The following is a 16439-nucleotide window of genomic DNA, read 5'->3' as shown; positions in this document are numbered from 1 at the left end:
GGTGTAAATTCAAGTTCAGTAGCCCCCCCCTTATCCATGGGGGATACATTCCAAGGCCCCTAGTGGATGCCTGAAACCACAGATAGTACCAAAACCTAACTATACTATATTTCTTCGTATGCACACGTACCTGTGATAAAGTTTAATGTAAAATTTGGCACTGTAATAGATTAACAGCAATAATAATAAAAATAGAACAATTATAGGGGGGCTGGTCCCTTGGCCGAGAGGTTAAGTTCGCACACTCCGCTGCAGGCAGCCCAGTGTTTTGTCAGTTCGAATCCTGGGCACGGACATGGCACCACTCATCAAACCACGCTGAGGTGGCGTCCCACATGCCACAACTAGAAGGACCCACAACTAAGAATATACAACTATGTACCAGGGGGCTTTGGGGAGAAAAAGGAAAAAAATAAAATCTTAAAAAAAACATAGAACAGTTATAACAATGGACTATAATAAAAGTCATGTAAATGTGGCCTCTTTCTCTTAAGATCTTGTACTGGACTCACTCTTCTTTTTGTGATGATATGAGATGAAGTGAGGTGAACGACATAGGCATTGTGACATAGCATCATTTTCAGACTGCAGGTGGCCGCAGGTAACTGAAACCACAGAAAGCAAAACCGTGGGTAAGAGGGGACAACTGTAACAGACCACGTCTCAGCTCTGTGACATTTCAGTGTAGTCAAGAAAATGAAGCTACTGAAAACTTACATAGTTACAAAAACTGTAAGAATTTTAAGAAAAGCAGAAGAGATTGTGTTAGAGGTCAGGGGTCATCATTTGGGTCTGGCAAATGAATGATGTTAATCTGGAAAGGGGCTGAAAGGTCAAGTTGCAATGGGTGGGGGAGTGGATGGCAGTTGATGAGATACTAGGTGTGAAGGTGGGAAGCATGGTGGGGAGAGTTCTTCAACTCTGCTGCAGAGTGAACTCATGGGAGAGCCTCTTCAGGGTCACCTCCCAAGGCTATTGTGCATGGTGATTGCTGGGGGCCGACCTCCAGAGTGGGGAGTGGGAGCTACTTCTTGCCCAAACAGTAGTGCATTTCAGTGATGGCGTGACAGACCCAGCTCCCAGCAAAGGTGTGAAGGAGAGTTTGGTTTTGATGCTCCTTTGTCGTTTTTCCTTCACTCCTTTCTGCTTCTCCTTGCCCTCATAATGGTCTTCACCTGTGCAAAGTCACTTCCCCAGCAGTACCCCTCACTAGACCTCTTCTCCCCCTTCCTCTTGCTTTCTGATTAGTTTAGCAGATATTCCTTGAGCACCTTCTGTATATTAGCATCAGTGTGCTGTATGTGGCAGACTCGCTGGCTAATGCTGCAGTAATAGCTTTGTTAATGTGCCACTTCTGTCTCCCAGTGTGAGCACACAGACATCTAGGGAGAGAGCCCTGAGAAGTTGCTGACATTTTTAGAACTAGGCAGACAATGAGAAGCCTGTGATGGAAACTGAGAAGCGATGGCTCTAGAGGTAAAAGGAACACAAAGAGAATGCTTTCAGTGGAGCCAACGGAGGTGACTAAGGAAGGTGGAGATATGGAAGGATGCTCGTGATAGATTAGGTGAACAGAGCAATTTCCTAAAGTGATACATATGTGATGCTATTCTTAGAAGTATGTATCTTTGTGTATTTATAGAAAAGTGTCAGAGAGGACATACACAAAAAGGTTATTGGTAGTTGTTTCTGGATTTTTTTATATGTCTATTTCTAAATTTTCTATAATGAATATAGTAGTAAGACATAAAGCAGAAATTGTTAAAAGAGGAAAATGGAAAGTGCAGTCAATGCCAAATATAACAGACAAGACAAATGAGAAAAAGATATAAATATATCCATTGGCTTTGGCAATCTGGAGGCCACAAATGACCTTGACAAAAGTTGTTTAAGTGGACTGGGGAGGAGCAGAAGTCAGATTGCACAAGGTTAAGGAGTGAATGTCAGGGGAGGACTTAGAGATTAGGTGTCGACTGCTCTTTCAAGGATCTTGAAATATTTGGCTGTGAAGAAAAGTAGTTAGGATCAAAGCTGAAGAAGTAGAAGTTGTGGGATGAAAAAAAAGGTGTTTATAAAATGGGAGGGACTGGAGTGTATCTTTGTGCTAAGGAGAGAACCTGGATAAGGATATAGGGTAAGAGAGAGATAACTGATGTAGCATGATCCCTCAGGAGGCAGAAGAGGATAGAACCAAAGAGCACAGTTAGCCTTAGTCATGAAAAAGACATCTCTTCCACTATAGGAACATAAATGAGTGAGTGGATAGGTGCCAGTGGAGACAAATATGTATGTGGTTAGGAAAGAAGATGAGGTTGTTCTTATATGATGGTCTCGACTTTCTCAGAAAAATAGTAGGTGCAAACATTGGTATGAGATAAGGCTGCCCTAAAACAAATGTCACCATAGGCTTCATCAATATAAGAAGTTGAATGTAAGCTCTATGAGGGCAGTCTTACATGGCATATTCCTAATGTGCTGATCATAGTACCTGGCACATAGTAGATGCTTAGAAAATATCTGTTGATGATATGAATATATGGGTAGAAAAAGAATGTGGTATTCCTAGTCTTCATTATCCATGTCATACCATAAATGTTCAATTCTATTTCAGGTGCCACAATCCCAGAGGAACACAGACAAATGAGGGAATATACAGAAAAAGGGAAACTATGATAGGAGATTTGGAACCAGATGTAAAAGAATGGATGAAGAAACTAAGGACACATTGCATGCAAAATTAAGCCTTTGGAGAGGGATAGGAACCTTCATCAGATATTTGACAGGCCACCAATTGAAGACCTTGGTATACTTGTTCGATGTTGCTTCAGAAAGGAGAACCAGAATCAACCGGTGAAAAGTAGAGAGAAGCACATTCTCTACAGTCTAAATTGTTTAAAAGAGGTATAAAAAGACTATTTTAGTAAGTCGATCATTCTTGGTCACTGAGAGTGTTGAGGCATAGGCTGGGTGACTTCTGGCCGTGGGTATATACAGGAGGTCCATACACAAGATGGCCTCTCACATCCCTTCTATCTCTAGGGTCCTTTGTGCCAACAATAGGGGATCATTTGACCTCTGGTCTTTGAGGGGTTATAATAAGTTTCCGCCAGATTTATTCGAGTGTAAATACATTGGATTTTGGGTCATCTTACAGTGTTATCTAGCCCTGACATGCTTTGCTGCTGCAGTGAGAATGTAGGTTCTCAAAAATAAGTCTGAGGTGCTAAAAAATGCTAAAGTGCCATCTAAATAAAATGAAATACTGTATAAACCACGGAGCATGGTGATTGACACACTAGGGATACAATAGATATTTTTAAAAAGCTAATAAATCTTAGATTCAATATTAACTATCTTTTTAATGTTAAGCATATAGATTATCTTTGCCCGATATCCATAGTTATCATGGGGAAACCACTTGGTCTAGTGAAAAGAGCATGCATCTTGGAATCAGACCTGAATCCCAACTCTCCTCCGCCATTAGCTTTTCTACTTTTAGACAGCTCAGATCGAAGAGAACGTGCTTCCCTGTAATTTTCACCAGTTGGTCCAGATTCTGCTGTCTGATGCAACATGGAACAAGTCTGCCGGCTCTTTGATTGGGGAAGTAAATAGCCTCCCTGAGCTTTATTTTCCTCATCTGTAAATTATGGGGAAAAACTCCCAGGGTAATTTTGAAAATTGAATAACATCTGTTAAATGTTTAGCACGCTGCCTCACTTACGGTGAGCAGCGGTCAATCTTATTTCCCTCTCTTCCTTATTAAGAAAAATATTTAATTCAATGGAAATTTCTTTCTTGATGATTATGGTCCTAATATTACTACTATCTATGCACTATTAGTATAATAATCATTTGTTTTCCAGTTCCTTTCAATCCCTTTTGCCTTATTTGATCATCATATGATCCTGTGACGTGAGCCGGCCATGGATTATCAATATTATCTCCTAGGTGAAGACTGTAGCCCTGCATGGCTCACAGCTGTTCAGGGTTGTGGAGGTGGACACAGAGCCTGGTGGGTACCTAGGGTGCTGAGCCAGGCTCATTCCTGGGGCAGCTTCATTAACATCCAAGTGTGATGCCTAGGTGCCCTTGGTTCCCAGATAACTCGTTAAGAAAGCCTCATTTCATTTCGTGTGCCCAAATGTCTCTTTGTCGCCTACCATTTAGATTTTCCAAAGTGAAATGTAAGATTACATTTTTTAAAAAATTTGTCAACTTTTAGTATTTTTTTCCCTTGAAAGATAACCTTCTTTCTCTGACATTGGCTTTGGTAAGAGTTTGTCAATGTTATTAGGGTTAAATTGGAACTGATGTCAACCAGCCAATAAAGACAAAATAGAGTGCTCCTGTTCTCTCTGGATTCCTTTCTTTCTCCATCTCAGATATGGCCTTCTCTATGAATCCTTCCCTGGGGGCCACACTACAGGATCAACCCCTCTTCCCCTGCACACCCCCAAGACGTGCGTGTTGTTTCTATCTCTAGGCTGTGTTTATTTCCTTCTGCTTCGATTTGTAGTTTTTAACTGTCCTTCTAGATGTTTAACTCTACCGCTAGATTGTCCACTCTGGGCAAGCCTGGGACATTTCTATTCACCTTCTTATTTCAGTGTCTATCACAGCGCCTAGCCCATAGTTGGTACTCAGCATATTTTTTAAAGGACACAGTCCGTTCACAGACACAAATGCACACATGTATGATTTGGGAGCAAGGAGTGACTTGGTCTGATTCTAGCGGACAGTCACCAGATATCAGTTAAGCGATAACCAGGTCACACAGGTGTAGCTCGGAGTCACCATTGCAGTTTTATGTGCTATGTTTTTGGAAACCTGTGCCCTTAAAAGGTGACATTTTACCTTGAGCATTGCATGCTGCCCTGGGAGGACACCTGTCAGAAGCATTTGAGCTCACCCAGAGCCACGGGAAGGAGTCTAGTGCTTTGCAGAGTCCTGTGCCCTGTTCAGAGTGTGGTGCTGTGGTGTCTCACTCCTGAGGGGACTTTGAACTAGGATCCTCCAAAGAGCTGGGAAGCCCTGTGGGGCTCATCAGAGACCCTGATGTGAATTCCCTTTAGGAGTGGTATTGGGCGCATAACATTGCGCAGTATAGCCCCTGAGAACGGGGCGTTCCCAGAGAGTGTGGGAAATACTGGAGAGAACACTGAGGATTCTTAAGCTGTGCCAGAGGCAGCCATGTGTGCAGGTGCTGGAACTGTTGAGGAAGAGAACAACCCATAGACCCACCACCCAGGACTATGTGTTGAGGGAAGCAGCAGAAGGGGCATCAGGCTGGGGAGACTTTTTTCCAATATCAGTTGGGAGTCACTCTTGACATCCGGTGGAGTGTAAAGATTTCCATTCTGCCAGCAAACGCCTCACTGAGGAGCTAGGACGCTGGGAACTGAAGTGACTGAGAATTGTAGTTCTGGGACTCCCAGAAGAGGTCACTTAAGACAGTGCCCTGGAGTCCAACCTGAGGCCTCAGGGGTCTTGTCTTGACCTTGATGCAGCAGGAAATTGTCACAGATATGATAATAACTAGATAGGTTGGGAATGTTGGCTCCACAGTTGAACTCTGAAGAATAGATTGATTGCCCCCTCTATCTGGCCCATTCTAGCATCCCCCTGGATGGTTCTTGGCTACAAGCTCCCTAAGAGGAGTTGGTGTTTAAAGCCCATGGCTGCACCTTAGCACTCCCAGGCTTTGCAGCCACCCGTCTCTCCTGGGAAGTTCCAGAGACTTATGCAAGGAGAAGAGGGAATGTTCTGGAAGGAGGCTCCCTATCTCCTAGCCCTGGGAAGAAGGGTCTGTTTATTGAGCTCTCAAAGTAAATTTCTCATCTGTGCCACCTAAGGTAAACTCAGAGTCAGCTGCTTCCTGCCCTGCACCTTGTGTTGGGGCACATGACTCAGATAGATCGCATTTCCTCCATGCCCTTTCCTTTCTCCTCCAGGAAGCTGATGGTGTTGGAGGCCCAGACCTGCTGGGTTGGTTACTGGACCTTAGGTTTGTGTTACTGGATGTAGCCTGGGCCAGTGAGACTCCACAGGCACGCAGGAGTTCCGAGGGGATATTGTTGTTTGTTGGCCTCCATGAAATGGCTCCATTTGGGAGCTTCTCCTTGTCTGTAGTTTTATTGGCCATAGTCTTGGAAGGCAGGATGATGGTGTGGGAGGGAAGGGGTGGGAATAGCGCTTTTTTCATTTGAACCTCAGCTGCGTCTCTGCTTCCCCACACTCAAGACCTGGTCTCTCTCTGCAGCCATGTTAGCCACCTATATCTAGGAAATATTGGATTACCCCTCATCCATTCTGCTTGCCTTTCTTGCGGATAAGGTAAAAGTCAAGCACAGTACTCTCCAGCTCATGAAACGTCTTTCGTCATCTTGACCCCCCTTGAGAGGGAGCTTAGGAAGCAAGTAAAGTGCCATTCTTGTGGTCCACTTCTTTCCCCAACCTTGGCAAGTGACTGTTTCCCGGCATGGATTACCATTATCCAGTTCCACAGCTGACGTCTTTAGATTTCATGTGATTTTATTGCATGAGCGATGGCATTTTTAATCTACAGAAGACTCTGTCTTTTGTGACACACATTGAATGTCATCCTTCAACTGTCTGTATAAAATATCAGCTTTTAAAATATTAATCTCTAATGTGCACTCAAGAGTTCAGTCAATTACCATGGGATCTTTCGAATAAGCAGCGTCGTCCAGGCGGCTCTCACTGCATTAAGGGAACGATCTTACCAGGGCGTAGTTTCCCGGGCATGAGATGATGTTCTTGCTTTGTTTCTGTAAATGGTGCACGTGGTCGTGTTGGACACTGCTGCAGATTGATTGTCATTCACGGCCAAACTCAAGCATTATCAGTTTTCTCTTCCAGTGCCCAGCCTTAAAAGGTATCATGTGTCTGATAGGGACTGTGGGTCATAATTATGATAAACGAGAGGCAGTTGAAACAGTTCTGTCAAAGCTGATTTGTCAGAGTGCTGATTTCAGTCTAGGGAGGGAGCAGCCTCATTATTACCAGCAGCAACCATTTCACTTTGATTATTTTTTGAAAATCACTTCGGCCCCTGAGGCCTTTGTTTTTCTTCCTCCTGAAAACAGTCTTGAATGGCAGCGTTTTGGAAGTGGTGCCCGTATGATACCCACTGGCATTTTCTCTCTTTCTGGGCATTGAACCCCCTCTATGGCCACCGCAGATGAGCATATTTATAACCAATAGGCTGTCACTCTTTAATACAATACAGTTCAGAATACGAATGTCTGAACTGACAAAGCAGATAATTGGGAGGGTGGAGGGGGGAATTTGTTATTAGGAAAAGATTAGTCACCTTGAGTCAAGATTCACCACAGACTTCCTTCAGATAACCTCCTCCTCATGCGTTTCACATTAATTCATGAGTTAGCTCCAAGGCAGCAGAGGAGTGGGGAAAGGGAGATCTCAGAAGCATAAGCTAACCTTTTAGGAGCTCCAAGTCCTGAAAATCCATTAGAGAAGATGGATTCTATTTTAGCAGAAACTAGTAGCAAAGCAGCATGCCGTTGTGATGGATCATAACTCTTCAAGAACATTCTTGCTTGTGTCTTATATGTTCCATACTATGACAACCTCACCCCCTAGTTTTCCCCTAGCCCTTGAGCTTCCCCAGCTGTAAACCAAGGCCTGGAGAGGGGACCATCACTGAAATCTGTGACCCTGGCTTACCCATCCACTTTCCCACCCTCTATACTCTAAGGCACTTTGTGTGTTTGTGTGAGTTCGTTCATTCATGTCCAACAATGTCCTGGCCCCTTACTACTTCTCTTGTGGCCAAAAACCACACTGGATTTGGAAGTGACATTCATGGAAGAGGGAGAGATTTTGTCAGAAAAGTTGAACCAAGTGATCCAGCAAAAGGTCAAAGGCACACCCCTGTTGGCTTCAGGAACACCCTCCCCTCACACGCATCTAATACTGATGGGCACATCTATTTTTTTTTTGAGGAAGATTAGCCCTGAGCTAACTGCTGCCAATCCTCCTCTTTTTGCTGAGGAAGACTGGCCCTGAGCTAACATCGTGCCCATCTTCCTCCACTTTATATGTGGGACGCCTACCGCAGCATGGCGTGCCAAGCGGTACCATGTCTGCACCCAGAATCCGAACCGGTGAACCCCGGGCTGCCAAAGTGGAATGTGCGCCCTTAACCGCTGTGCCACCGGGCTGGCCCTACATCTATGATTTTATTTGAGGCTTTTAAAGTTAACATCACAAATCTTAAACCTCCTACCTTGGGTGCTTTAATTTTAAAAACATTTAACACTGAAGTTTTGCTTTTTGATTAAATCTCCCTTTTCTTCTGAGTAGTTCTGGCAGCTTCCAGGGGAAGTTGGAGTTAGCACGTGTCCCACCTCTTAGTCCCTGCCAGCTGTCGCCTCTCTCAGGGCACCTCCTGTTGGTGTCTGTGATTTAGTTTGACTGTGTAAATACTACCCCCAAATCCCACAGCCCTTGAGAGACGAATGTGGTGGCAGCAGACGTGAATGCTGACATTTACTTACCAGGCCACGCTTTCTAGCTGGAGAATTATCTTTTGTTTACGGAGAGTGACAGTCAAAGAAAAGGGGAAGGGAAAGGAAAATGAAGCAGGGAAATGAAGAAGATAAGGGAAATAATAGGAAAAGAAGAAAGTTGATCAGGATTTACTGAGCACCCCTTGAATTCAGAGTCTAGTTTAGACTCTGGGAGAAATAAAAAGAGAAGTGTTACAATTCTGTGTTCCACGTCTTGATTGTGAGATGGGGAATCCTACACACTCTCAGACCTGATCAAGTAGCTCAGAAGTGCTAGAGAGCAACACATCGATAAGTCTGAACAAACAACTCAGGCTGAGATGAGCATGTGAATTCTGAAGAGATAAAGAATCAAAGGGCCACCAGCATTCAGTGGGATTGGCTGGGGAAATTTCCCTTGAAGTGAATGTTGAGCCTGCTTTGAAAGATCAAATGGTAGGAAAGACAGCCGGGGTCTTCCATGGCTGGGGGCTGGGCTGGCATGATGGTAGGACCCAGACTTGTGCCAGAATGAAGTTCATTTGCTGAAGTGGAGTCTGTTTTGGAGACTAATAAGATGGAGTTGGTGGCATAGGAGAGAGCCAGTTGAAGAATGACTTTGAAAGAGGCAGGCTAATGGGTTTTAATTTATGATATAACGCAATGGAAATCCACTTAGGTGGGACCTGCTGAGGGTAAGGACTTGGCTACCATTGCCAAACTAGATGCTTCCTGAGAGCAAAGAATTTGCCTCTTCTTTTCTTCAGCTGTTAATTTTTGTTTTGACCTGAATGACCAACCAACTGGACTCTGTATGCGAGGTACTGTGTCACCATGGGAACGTAGAGTATACACCTCTCAAGGCCATGGGCCCTGCCACAGTGAGGCTGTCTCAAAACCATTGTACTCTAAACCCAGATGGAGAGTGAAATGCTCCATTAGTCAGTTAGGCATTTCTTTACTGTGCTTGTCTTCAGAGCACTTTCTTCTAGAGACCTCTCAAGGCGTTGTATGAAGACAGTAACTTTTGAGTTGGACAAGTTCATTTTATAGTGACCATTTTCCTAACAACCATGATAAGTGGGTTAGAGGATTAGGACCAGCAGGGGTGGCACTGAATAGGATGTGGGTGAGAGACAGCGATCAAAAGGGAGCATCCAGGAGAAACAGACAGTACAGTTACTAATGAGAGGAGGTACGTGCCCAGGACAGTGGTAATTTGGACCCTGGGTTTGGGATCTGTTGATGGAGCTAAGGTTGGAAGTGTGTTAGAAGCGTGGAGGACGGGATCTTTCCCCTCACCCCTCTCCATCTGACTCTGAGAGGGGAATCATGTATACCTACATCATACGTACATCCAGGTTTGCCCCTTTTTGTCTGGCTTTTCATAAATGCTTCTGGCAGCTTATAAATGCTTTTAGCATCCTCTTGGGAGGAAGGTGGGAAGACAGGCAGGCAGTCAGGAAATCTTGGTGGTTATTAAACTGAGGCTTCGAGGACCTTTTTATTAGCGATTAGACTCAGCTCCACAGCACTAAAGAGTATAAACTCCTGCTCTGTCTCCTTTGCTCAGACCTCCAAAGAATCTGTTTTATATGGTGTTTATTTATAACTCAAAATAGACGTGGGCCCAGGAGCCCTGGCATTGCTGAGCTTCAACGTGCTGTCAAGCAGAAGAGGATTAGCAACCCTGTGGGGGGGAAATAGTGCGTACCCCTTTCTGTCATCACTGCCCTCCGAGCCTTCCCATCCCCCATGGGTGACTGGAAGCTAGTTCTGAAGTATTGCATCTTAAAGAGTTATTTGTTTGATTTTTCAGTCCGTAGTATGAAGATTGTGATGCTGCAAAGACCCATGTATCACCAAGACTAACCTTCTGGAGCATTATTAGGCTGCTTTAAACTGGTTAAATGAGTAAACCTGAATGAGCACTTTCTTTAGGCCCTGCCCACACAGCAGTCACCCGTTATAAGGAAAGGACCTGGTCAGGTGACTTTTGTGCTTGGTAGGTGGATAAGAGGGAACCTGAGTGGAAGGGCTGCAGTGATTTGAAGGTGAAGTGGGACCACGTTGTGGTAGGGACTGCTTTACCTGGATCCACCTGTATGCCCTCCTCAGGCCCCTCCACAGCCAGTATCAGGTGTTTGGAGAACAGCTGACTGCCACCTGGATTAAGCATAATCAACAGGTCCACATGGGTGGGTGTTGAATCCATAGTTTAGACCCCTTAGCACTAAGCGACCTGGTTCTGATGGTGGCATATTTAAAGCTAATGGTTTTAAGTAAAGAGCATTCCTGAGCAAGCAGGCCAGAAGTCTTGGTTCCTTCATATGCTTATGAAAGATTTAGGAATGCTAATCATTATGATAATGGATGTTGCTTTCTCCTAAAGGTAAGTGTGCTGCTGCTGGCCCATTATTAGTAAGTATGCATCCTTTCACTTATATGGAGTGTTAAAATCTCCAAATTCCTTACACGTATATTGTCTCATCTGATCTTCACAGAAACTCATACCCAAAGAAGGTTCAGTGCTCCCCGTCTATGCTCAGTGTCTCCACTTAAACTGAGCAGCAGGCTTAATTGACAAGCTCAAGGTTACAGAGATTGGTGAGTGGCAGAGCGGGACCAAGGCCACACTCCAGCTCTCCAGCACTGCCCTCCTGCTCGTCCTGTGCTTTGCAGTTGTTGCTACTTGGGCTGTGTTCTAGTGGGGAGGATGGCTGGGCTGAGCCATTCATACTCTTTCAGCCTCTTCCGCAGTGAGGGAGAGAGAGCTTTGGGGGAGCTAGGGTTGGCGTTTTGGTCTGTGAAAGTCGGGTTGAGTCCTTCTCTAGGATGGAAGTTATGGACTTGGATTCATCAGCACAGAACTTCAACTCACTGAGCTACTGGCTTTGTGGAATGAAAAGAAAGATTAATTTTTTAAATGTTGGCATCTAATTACATGAACCTAGAAGTTTAAATGTAGACTAAATATAGCCTGAGTTTAATCTCTATTTTATAAATTCCACAATGTTCTGTTGCCAAATAGGACACAGAATTTTTAATAGGTAATTTTCCGGAGTTGCATATGAGACTTACAGCCAGCATCCCTCGGTAAAGGAGCCGAGAATAAGCACAGCTCAAAATGTGCCCTCTGCTTTGAAAGTAGACCTCTTAGCCTTCTGGAGATGATAAAGTCTGTAGTTGCCCATTAACCAACTGCTGACTTTTACTTATTAAAATTCCATTATGATCTGTACTGGACAGAAAGATATTAAAAGTAAATTATATTTTTTCACGCATGCATCTTCCTTTGAAAACTTTTTATAAGTAGATCTAGAGCTTCCCTTATGAGAACTAAGCACCAGGCCTCTGTCCATTACCCGGAGGTTAGGGTTTTGACTGGTGGGTTATCATTGGGCTGTGAGAAAGAGAAAGCAAATGTGGGCGAAGGCCAAAACTGGAGCTAGCGTCCGGTGGGGGAGCCACTGCCTGTGAGAGGTCGGTTTAGGGGCCTGGCCAGCTCTGCGAAGAACTCTGAGCAGGAGCTCATCTCAGAACCCAGGTGGAGCCAAGGTGAGGTCACCTTACCACCAAGGTACTCCAGCCAGAAGGCTTGCCCTTTCCAGCTACTAAAGCCTCTAGTCTTTAAAAGGCTAATACTTTTCAGTTTTTAAATCCTTTGATATTGGAGGAGGTCTAGAGTTTTGGGGCCACATGCTTTTGACTTTAATAGGGGAAGTAGGATTACAAAGTGTGGGGAGACTTCAGGTCCTTCAAATGCATACATTCTTTAGAAACAATATCTTCTGAAGTCCCTCCCAATTACTGGGGCAGGACCTTATCATCATCCCTTGGTTCCTAATTGCTTATGGTGAGTCTGTGACAATGGTGACAATTTGTCACAAGTTTAAAAGCTATGAGAGGCTACGAAAATTATGTTGTTAGGTATATAAATACTATTGACTGGTAAATATATAACAACACGTGTGCATGCATACATACACACATCACATCACATATCTAGTACTGGCTGAAAGAATTGAACAATTTAGTTGGAATTACAACCATAATAGAAAAGACATCCTTTGATGAATATAATTCAATGAGTGATACAAACAGTAGGTTCTGGCTTAAATAGAGAGTTGGGATATTCAAAAGAGACTTCCTGGAGGAGGCGGAAAATCAGCAGGATTTTGTAGCATGAACAGGAGCTGGAAAATCAAAGAGGATGGAGGATGTGAAAAGGGTATGACCTAGGGCATGGAGGTGTGAAGGCCCCATTAGTTCAGGCTTTTAGGATTTGTCAAGAGAATTAGTGGGAAATAAGGGTGGCAAGATAAGGCAGAACTGGAATAGGATGTCAGCCACTGCCTGCCCCAGCCCTGCCAAGCAATAGGTAGTTAAAGACTTAGAACCTACGAGCACAGCTCGACTCCATCTGTAGGACAGTAAAAACCAAGTCTTTCAGTGTCTTAAAGCCTCATCCTCTTACCTTGAAGGGGTCTGGGATCAGTCCTCGGCAAAGAATTTGGAGATGATGTGACAAGCCGGGGAGCTATTGTGTAGGTCCTGGAAAAAGGGAGCATTGTGGTTTTAAGATTAATGTATTTACCACATGGTTTCCCACCACCCCTGTCCCCAACTGTAGGGCATATTCTTGAATTTTTCTTCATAGTGGATATGAGAGAAATAGATATTTTCTTCTCCCTTCACATACACTTACTCAGGAACAACCCCTAACCATCAACTTCCTATGACCCACTTCTTATATGGTCAGATATCTGCAGGATGCCAGCCTGGTCAAGATAGCAGGTGTAATCTCTGCTTGTGGGACAGAGGAAACGATTTAGTTTGTTTAAAGAATTGAACTTGCATCTCTGGCCTTCTGGCACAGAGCTCCTTGGCCAAAACTCCATTATAAATAATTAGCGTCTTTCTCCCAACCAAGGCTCCTTTCCTACAAAGGACATTTCTTCAGTTAATAAAATACTAGTGGATGTTTCAGTGGAGACTGCTTTGAAGATCTGGTTAAATAAGAGGAGCGTATCACCAAGAAATGCTCCCGTTACAATAAATAGCATAGTAGAACAAAGGTCTGGGAGTTCTGAAACCAGAACGTTCTAGGTTCAGATTTCATCTCTCCTGTATAAATAGGCCTAGTCATTAGTTATTTGCAAGGCTTTTTAATGATTGGAAATTGTATACATAAAGCATCTGGCTCACACACATTCAGTAAAGGGTAGACGGTATTAATAGCATCTGCATTTTAAGTTCCTCCTCCTGAGTTGGAGGTTCTCTATGTTGCATTGATTCCATGAGATGGGTTTAAATTAAGAAGGTGACTGCAGATGGATGCCAGCTTCCTCAAGCAGTGACCGCACAAAGCTGACCTGGCAGGGGCAGGCCTTGAGCAGACTCAAGCTCACACAGTCACTGACAAGAAGAAATCTTTTTGTTTTTGCTTTGCTGAGAAGATGGTGCTGAATGCTTCCTTCCATTGGGAAATCAATTTCACTGTGCAGCAGATCTCAGTAAGTGGGGTCATCCTACTGCTCTTCTAAAAGAGAGATATATTTCTATTTTTATTAATCATGGAACTGACATTTGTAAAAGAAAATAACCTGTTCACTCTCCTCCTGGCCGTACCTACTGACTTCCAGAAATTAAGAGTGAGAAGGGATTTTTATCTTCCAATCTGGAAACCATACCCTCTTCTGTTTTTAAACAAGCATCCTCATGTCCTTGGAGACCTGCTGTCTATGAATTCTGGAATAAAAGGAATTCTCAGAGATTTTTGTTGGCTGTCATTTCGAAGGCAAAGTAACAAAGCCATAGTGCCAAGAGACACCTAAAATAGCTGTGCACATAATTATGGGGCTAGATATCTGCTCATCACACGCTTGAAAACGTGTCCAAAGGAGTTGAATCCAATACTAAGGACCATTGGTGTAGATGGTGAGAGGTGTTTATTCTATACTGGGTTTTCTGACATATACAGTGCAGCTCATTTTAATATAGTGAGATACAATAAAAATCTCAACATGAAACAGTTACGTTGGGTGAGAAGAGTATTAGTAGTAACTTGTTTTATAAATCGCTTATCTGCAAAGTTTCTGTAAACGGCCATCATTCCTCACACTTTTGAAATTGGTTTGACCACCCCATGTGTTTTTACATGAAACCTTCTTACACACAACACGGATGGTATAAGTGAGGAGCAGCCTCCCGGAGCGCTGTGATGGAGTGCGGTTCCCTCCATGCAGGTAGGCGGCTGCAGAGAATTGTGGCCCATTTTTTGCCTCTGCAGAGGAGTCTTCTACATCAATAACCACGCAGCCTCTAGGAGGCAGCAGAACACCAAATAAAGCCATGTGCCTGGGGCTGTCAGGCTCTTCTGGCTCATCGCCCAGCCCTTCTAGGGCCATGATGCAGCACCCACCTTTCTCGCCATTGCCCAGCAAAACTCACCCTGTAGAACTTGCCAAGATGGGGACCTTTGCTGTCAAGCCTCCCATACCCACTTGCCTCCATCACCCCTTCTCCTCCACACTCTCAAACCCTCTTGGTTTACTTTGTACCATATCATGTGGCTTAGTGGTGGGGTTTGTTTGCTTTTGTTTTTTAATCAGCTATACCTGTCTTTTTGGCAGGAACCATGTCTATGTCTCTGTTTCCCATAATGCCAGGATGACCCTGGAGGCCTATATAAATGCTTGACAGCTGATGAAGATTCCTTAATCTGTAGTCTGTTCTTGATACATGTTTGCTAATTTGTCAAGATGGTCTTATTTTGCACAAGAGAAAGTATTTTCTTTGCTTCACTTGTTTCTGAAAGGGCTGCATTCTCGCATGCTTTCTGGTTTGTTTCCAAAACCAGGTAAGATAGAGGTGGAGTGTAAGATAGAAGGCTTAACCCCAGGGGTATAATGGAAAACATTAACTTTGGTATCATAGATGCAAATTTGCCTCTAGGCTCTTCCCCTTCCTTCCCAGCTGTGTGCCTTGGTCAAATTAACTTCTCAGCCTCAGTTCTCTCACCCATAAAATGGGGCTATACGGGTCTGGCCCTGTGGCCGAGTGGTTAAGTTTGCATGCTCTGCTTCAGCGGCCCAGAGTTTCGCTGGTTCAGATCCTGGGCGCAGACCTGGCACTATTCAGGAGACCATGTTGAGGCGGTGTCCCACATGCCACAACTAGAAGGACCTACAACTAAAATATACAACTATGTACTGGGGGGCTTTGGGAAGAAAAAGCAGAAAGAAAAAAAAAAGAAGATTGGCAACAGTTGTTAGCTCAGGTGCCAATCTTAAAAAAAAAACAAAAAAAGAGGCTATCCAAGCTGATCATGTAATTTGTTATCTAAACTGGAGCACATTGGAGAGTGAAGGAGGACATTTAAAAATGCTTATAATAGTCTAGTCCTTTGCAGTATTCATTGACTGAGGAATGGTTTTTATTTTTCTTTTTTGGTTTGCCTATAAAATTGTTCTATTCAAAAATGATTTTCAAAATGACGTTTCCTAAAGGATATTAAAACAGAGTATAAACAGGACAAATTGTAAACCAGGTGACATGCTGGAACAGCGGGTGTAAACCATATGGTGTTTCAAAGAATCAAACCAAGTAATACAGGTAGAGGGTCTAGTGCTGTGCCTGGAAGACGCTATGTCTTCAGGAAATGATGATTGACTTTTCCTTCCTGGAAGAAGGTTGGACAGAGAAGCACTGACCAGCAATAAACAAAGGCCTATGAGCTTTCTTAAAAGGCTACTGTAAGGAGGGTATGCTCCTCGCTCTCCAGATCCCAATAACCCTGGATGTGAATTTTGTCCAACACTAGTAGGAAAATACTGATTGAAGAACATGGTCCTGCTTATATGTAGTCAGACAGCTGTCTCAGCAGCAGAGAACATACGCAGG

General features: G+C 43.9%; 1 protein-coding gene across 3 annotated transcripts in view; it reads left to right on the top strand.

Moving 5' to 3' along the window:
• HHAT (hedgehog acyltransferase) overlaps positions 1–16439 on the top strand; it is a 309905-nt gene that overhangs the window by 223405 nt on the left and 70061 nt on the right. The window lies entirely within an intron of this gene.

Source organism: Equus quagga, chromosome 13, assembly GCF_021613505.1.
Source record: "Equus quagga isolate Etosha38 chromosome 13, UCLA_HA_Equagga_1.0, whole genome shotgun sequence".
NCBI lineage: Eukaryota > Metazoa > Chordata > Mammalia > Perissodactyla > Equidae > Equus > Equus quagga.
The sequence above is the reverse complement of the archived record's forward strand: the minus strand, read 5'-3'. Positions and strand labels throughout refer to the sequence as shown.